Here is a 7375-nt window from a genome sequence, read left to right on the forward strand (position 1 = left end):
TCTCTCTGTCTCTCTCTCTCTCTCTCTCTCTCTCTTGCTCTCGCTCTTTCTCTCTCGCTTTCGGGATGTACACTCATTTCTCAGAATCGAGGTTTGTCAAAATGCGGAGAGAATTCCTGATTATCAAGACATCATTCCTGCGGAAAAAGCGACATATTCTTCTGCCACTTCAGAATCCTGCCACCGTTCCGCCAAGCCCATTAATTTTTCTAAATTGCTTGGCAGCGAGAGTGTGAAAAATATTTCATGAACCAAATTTCATCAATGTTTATTCAATATAATAGTACACATTTTGAAATGAAATATATATATATATATGTATATATATATATATATATATATATAAAATTAGCATGTGTAATTTTTATAATTACCTGTCAATAATACTTATCATGTCATAGTTTGAGAAAACGTCATCCATTAGAGAAATTTAAATAAATTAAATTCAATAAAAATTAATTAATTTTTTTAAGATATAATATTGTTCATTTATGTCGCTTAAGATGTTGTTCCTTCGTATGCTTATTGTGAAGAATATTACCAAGGCTTCGATAGTCTTAGGACGCTCGCATGGAATAGAAGAGAGAGTTTGACTCCCGGCCGAGATAATATTTTTTGCAATAAAAATTAATTATTTAGATTCAGATTTCAGATTTTAATATGTCACTTAGCATTATTTAAATCGTTCTAAGATGCGAAAAAGCATAAAATTGCTAATCAATTTATCTCGTGATATTACTGCGGTAGTTAAATAGAGTGTACGTTTCAAGATCGAAAAAAATCATTTTGGCGTGCATTTTAAAAAACTACATATGTATTCTTAATATATAAATTTACACAGAATCATACAAGCAAAATCCAGTTAGACCGTTAAGGCATTGATTCTATAAATTGTGTTTTTCACATATACAATCCTGTAATATATAATACAATATTATAAATTTTTTTACATTTTATTTTAATATTATATGTAAATTGCATAACTTTTTTTATAATTTAACCATATATTTTGTCTATATATTTTGTGTGAAATTCTTATATTTTTCATTTTTTTTTATATGAAAAAACCGAATAATCAATTATTTTGAAATTATGTTTTCGTTATATGCATTTTGTGATGGTAATCGTATACCATACATTATATAGAATGAATTGAGTCTTGAATACGAAACGCAGGGTGCGAAGGTTTATTGAATGCGTGCATTATGACGAAAATGAAGGGACCTCGTTAATACTGAAACAAGAGTTTATGACTAGCAAAGACATTGTGTAGAATTTGAACAATTCGAATGCGATAATGACAAAAGGTTTATTGTTACATAAACAAGAGGCAGTTAATATTAGAATTTTGATTACCATTTACAGATTTAGGATTAATTATTATATACATATATTAGAGAGATATAAAAATAATCTCATTATTTTATACACAACACATATACACGGTTTTATTACAAATGCAGAATAATAATAAAAAACTAGATATATGTTTTTATTAATTCGATATTTATTTTTTTAAATAAAATTTCAATTGTATGCCGCAAATAAATAAGAAACCTTTTGAAATAAGCTCAAATAAATTTAAAAATTCAATAAAGATCAAATTTTTATTTCTAAAGCTTGTTTGTGAAAATTTTATTTTTAATTGATTATGATATTTATAAAAAAATCGAGCGATCTGATTTGGATTATAGTGAATGATTTTTCTATGAGAGATTTTATTATAATCTAAAAGAAGTCAAATTATACAAATTGTACAATTACGCAGCATGAGAATATAACAGATTAAGGCTCTGTTAGATCTACTACCAGAGTCGAGAGAACTGAACAGAACTGACACGATTGGAAAAATTAGATCAAACTGATAATTTCGCAACAGAATGTAGAGTCAAGGAATATAGGCCCCAAAGAAAAAAGACGAGCTCTATAACAGTCGCAATCTTCCGCTTGCGATTGTTACGAAATCCTAATGTTTCAATTAACATTGCGTCGTAGATTTGGGCCGATATTTTTTAGCATCAAGTCTTGATCGAAATAAGAGATTTTCATTAACAGATTAAAGTATAGCATATGTATGTAAATTACAGAGTATATGTGACGTAATTGATGTAATATACATATTTTATTTTATGATATTCAGCTATTTATCATTGGCTTTTGATTTTTTTTTGCGAACCAATTCATGATCGGAATGAAACGATTATCTTAGCATTTTCTTTCTTCTGATAAATAACGCGACCTTTATAATAACAAGTAAAAATTTATGTATAGGTATGGCAGTATACATAAATATAATTTTTAACAAGATAACGAAAGACAATATACCCATAAAATATACTCATGAACCTACATATGTAATGAAAAAATACTCATAAAAATACCGTTATACTAATTAATTTACTACGAGATATGACCAAAATAAAGATACACAGGAACACGTGTAGATGACCTCGCAACTCTGAAAAACAAAACTGTCCGCGCAAATTGTCCTGGCACTCCTGACAGGACATTCAGGCAATGTGCAAAAGATGCTCATCAGAACGAAAGACGGATGACCGTAATTTGGTTCACGTGTGTCCTCGAATCGCCTAAGAACGAAAACGTGTGATAGGTAACCGGTACTGGCGCAAACCCGTCAGACAACTTTGAGTATCACGACGACGACGTTTACTTTGGAGCGGGTGTACCTTTGTGTGTCGCATCGAAGAGAGGATTTTTTTGTTATTTTTTCTCCCTCCTTCTGTCTCTTTCATTTATTCGAGAATGAGCCAAACAGGAAACCGAAGATGCCCAAGGCTTTAACAAATCCCTTCCTCTTCCTAAATTATGAATTATTCAATGATTCATGGTCCAAAGATAGTGGGTTGCACCATCGATGGAGCTGTTGACGCGACGTATGAATGACAGTTGTATTTAAGACCCGCTTGATATTAACTGTCGTGGCAAATTATTGTTCTGATACGGTCGTTCTATTCGTTTTCGCTGTCGCTTCGAGACACAACAACGTCGTTTCACTTTTCGTCCTTACTTTCATGTGTCATGACAGCAAATATTGTGGAACGATATTGCACAAAACCGGACATCTTAAGTTCTTGTCAATTTCAGGTAGTTAGATTAAGAGTAAAATTACATGAAATAATTCTTTCAAAATATCAAACAATTTAACTATTTATTTTTTCTACATTAGAAAAAACAGTAACTTCAACCTTTTTTTTGGCCTTAAAATAAACAAAGTTGTTTCTAGTAGATTTTGATGCGTTGATTACAAATATGATCCCGAAAATGTCGTATTACGTCAAGTTTTTGAGGTATTCTAATCTAAAGTCGCGAAAAGTAAAGTTTTCTGCCATTTTTAATGATCTAAAAAATTAACTAACTATTTTTTTTAGCCACATGAATGTCACATTAAAGTGTTATTCTTACTCTTGCTAATACGTATTTGATCACTACAATCCAACTCTTTTTCACCGAGATAAAGCAAATTGAATTTTTTTGTTTTTTAACACGAAAGAGTATACCTACATGTAGAGAAAGTACAAGGACTCCTAAATACAGAAGAACTTGGGTTTAAAAAAAAAAAGATTTATTTAAAGAATAATGCATTAAAAATTCGTTTATTATGATTTTTTACCAAGCCCTACTTATAAGTAGTAGAAAGAATCTTAGATTGTGTTTTCCAAAATCGTACTATAGACAAATTTGTAGTGCATAATCCCTAAATGAATTTTTTTTCTTACAGCTCTTCAAGCTGTTTAATAGTCCTTTCTCTGCGCATACTTTCTCTACACGTAGATATACTCTCTCGCGTTAAAAAATAAAAAAAATTCAATTTGCTCTATCTTAGCGAAAAAAATCGGATTATAGCGATAAATTGCGTTAGAAAGAGTATAAGAATAAGGCTTTATCTACAATAGTCGCACGGGTAGCCAAGGTCGCAAAAATATTGATTCTAGATATTCTAGATGATTTCATACGATGCTAAACGTGTCCAATCTCACACGACATACGATACAGCCCAAGCGACTATTGTAGATGAGGTTTAATACTTTAATGTAATATTCACGTGGATGTTGAGAAAAAATTGTTGGACATTTTCTAGATCGTTGAACATAGCTGAAAACTTTATTTTACACATTTTTAGATTAAAATACTTCTAAAACTTGACGTGATACATTTTTGAAGCCAGATTTGTAATAAGCGTATCAAAGTCTACCAGAAACAACCTTGCTTACTTTAAGGCCAAAGTGATGTCGAGCAGTAGTGTTATCAATATTATCATTGAACTTTTATATCGCTCGCATTTTATATAGAATTATTATATTAACATAAAATATATGAAAAATTACAAAGTGCATGATAAAGAAGGATATTCCGATGATGCAATATCCTATGATAAATTTCTACATATTAATTAGCGTCCAGTTAGACAACTCGGCAGTTTCCCTGTAACGTTTCTCGCTACTAAAAGAACCGGATCAGCAAATATCGGATTAAATTATAGCATGCGGTGAACGCTCATCTAATTCTGTCAATCAAAAGCAGCTATTTTTCCGACCTACGCGGTGTCTGCGGTGAAACTACACGACAGTTCGCCGTAATGATGCTGCGTTTAATTAATTCTTTTTTCACGTATCTTGTTTCACGTTGCAAAAGAAACAAAATTAGAGAGAAAGAGAGAGAGAGAGAGGGATCACAAAAATATAACGAAGAATCATAGGAAGAGAGAAGGATGAAAATAGCGACAGCCATCGTCTCGAATAATTGTCATTAGATATTCATTATGTGAATCGATCAGCATTTTAAGCTTCATATATTCAAGTAATCACATCAACTCTTAGTACACATGATTGGATCATTCGTGTTATGCTTTCTTTTTTTTTTTTGAAATATTAGAAATACTAGATAATTATTTATAACATTTATACATAATTTTTTTAATACGCAATTGTATAAAAACTTTCTAATGATATTAAAGTATATTAATTATAAGAATTATATTTTATCATTTTTGTATACTTGTAAAGTGATGAAAACTAACCCCGCGGAATCCATTATGTGTATTAAAAGGATTAATACATAATTGCGTTGTTATTAAACTTTTCTAGGATTGGCAGTAAAATGCTGCACAATGCTATATAATGTACGTTCCTTTCCTTCTGTTTTCCTCTCTCGCGTGATCTTTAACTGAATCAATCCCGATACCATCGCTGAATGGAATTGCTGCTACGTTCATTTAATTTATAGCGAATGATTTCATTATACTAACCAGACTGTAACAACATACTGATTTTTCGCAGGGCCAACTTATACTAATTGGAATATCCGTTGTTTCTCCACATATCGTAGAGTAATAAAATTAATTAACAAGTTTATTCATTGATCATATTTCTTTAAGTATACAGAATGTTTTTCTTCGGAATGTTCGTTTTAATATAGCCTAATGTTACGAGATGTAAGCGTAAATAGGCGTTCTCTTCAAACTTGCAACTTTTATATTATTTTTTTATCAGCAAGGTCCTATTTCACTACACTATAATTTTTGCTTTAATTTGTATAAAGGTAAAAACGTTTGTATATGTGACATTGCAAAATTTTTTCTTCGCGTTCCGTGTGAGATAAATTAAACTCAACTCTTACTTGCTGACGCAGCAAACACGAAAGATGCCGTTTGTGTGACGCAAGAATTATTTCATAATTTCCGGTACACGAGATATACTCGTTGGCGGACAAGTGACCTAATTTTTCATTTCCTGAGTAAGATGTCGGCGTAACAAACGGGACAATAGTCTTTCTTTCTTTTTTTCTCACGGTGTACTTCTTATCTGCGTCTTTTCATTTAAACTTCATGAATCCATCAACCCTGTCCGTGTGATTTGATATACTTTCATGGATTACAGTAACTCTTTTATTTCAATTAATTTACTTGATTAACAAAGATCTGTAATTATATATATATATTTTAAAACAAAATTACTGAAAATAATTGCGATACATATAAGGAATACAATTAGACGATAAAGTCAAAGGCTCTTCTGTCAGATTTAACGGCTGTGATAGAATTGATTATCGTCACAATCTCGCGTGAGACAATGCTACTTCCCACTTGTGCCATCGAATATTTGCGCTTCACCGCCGAGCGGCATTATCAACACAACTTCAATGTCGCGTGCATTCATATGGTTCCGCTCGGACCGTAAAATAGAGACAAAGAGTCGCTCAAATGGTTATGCCGCCATTTTCCGCGAACCGCTCGTTAATCTTTGCGGTCTCGAGGCACGAAACAGAGGATGCCTCTCCTCTTCGAATGCAATCTCGTCCGTACTGAATACACAGCGCGATACACGGCGGTGCGCTCGGTTGCACCGAGCGCAGTCCAGTGCAGTGCGGCGCAACACGCAGGGTCACTGCACTGTGCAAGCCGACCGGTTAAAAGTCGTACACGTTGCGACGTATACCTAGATGCGTGCTATATATATATAAAATATATGTCAAAGAACCATATTTCACCGAAAAAAGGAGAAAGCCACGTGTGTGACTCGACTTGTATCTCAGTAAACGTTAAAACGCAGTTTTCTCCGTCGCTCGGGTTTGATATTTACACACACACACACACACACACACACACATATATATATATATACATACATAGAAGAAAGGCTCCTATTATGAGATACCGAGTTTATTTTGGATAAATGCTAGAAGTCTATGGGCAGAATTTAAAAAAATAATAGATCATTTTGAAAGGAATTTAATAAGCTTTAAGATAATGTTATATAAAATTTAATTCAAATTTTTTTTTTAAATTAAAGAAATGTAAAAAGTGAGCAAAAATCGCAAAGTCAAAAAATTGTGCTTCTAATATGAGATGCCCTGAGAAAACGCAAAGTATATCAGTGTTGCAACTAAAAAACTTTGTTTAATGTTTCTTAAATACAAACAAACACAGCCAGGGTGCGCGAAAAATGAGTATGTGATACATTGTACCCAGAACTCGTCTTCAAGTAGAAATCAAACATCACAGAAGTAGGCACTCAACGTTCATTCCGGTTTTCCTTTTTGTTATTGTACAATAACATTTATACTTTAGCAATAATTTTCACTATGATATGGGAACATGGGTTATTTCACATTAGAAGTACCCTAGGCATATCATATTACGATTTCCATGCCTTACGGTTTTGCGATTATCAAATCTAACTTCTGTAATTAAGCAATTCAACATATCCCGTATTTTTCTATTAATACGACCTTACTCTATCACTATATGAACAATTTATTACCAAATATTTATTTATTAAATAATAAACAATGTTTAAAGGCTCATCTCAATGAAACTTGAAAATATCCAATGTCTAAAATCTTCTTTTATAATGAC

General features: G+C 32.0%; 1 protein-coding gene and 1 long non-coding RNA gene across 2 annotated transcripts in view; one reads left to right on the forward strand and one right to left on the reverse strand.

Moving 5' to 3' along the window:
* LOC108748684 overlaps nucleotides 1–6949 on the forward strand; it is a 17714-nt gene extending 10765 nt beyond the window's left edge. The window contains exons 2-3 of the long non-coding RNA XR_001939317.1: nucleotides 6764–6768; nucleotides 6876–6949. This is a non-coding gene — a long non-coding RNA (uncharacterized LOC108748684). The remainder of the gene's footprint in view (nucleotides 1–6763; nucleotides 6769–6875) is intronic.
* Nucleotides 1–7375, reverse strand: part of LOC108748678 — a 119214-nt gene that overhangs the window by 43711 nt on the left and 68128 nt on the right. The window lies entirely within an intron of this gene.

This window comes from Trachymyrmex septentrionalis, unplaced genomic scaffold (assembly GCF_001594115.1).
Source record: "Trachymyrmex septentrionalis isolate Tsep2-gDNA-1 unplaced genomic scaffold, Tsep1.0 scaffold24, whole genome shotgun sequence".
Lineage (NCBI taxonomy): Eukaryota > Metazoa > Arthropoda > Insecta > Hymenoptera > Formicidae > Trachymyrmex > Trachymyrmex septentrionalis.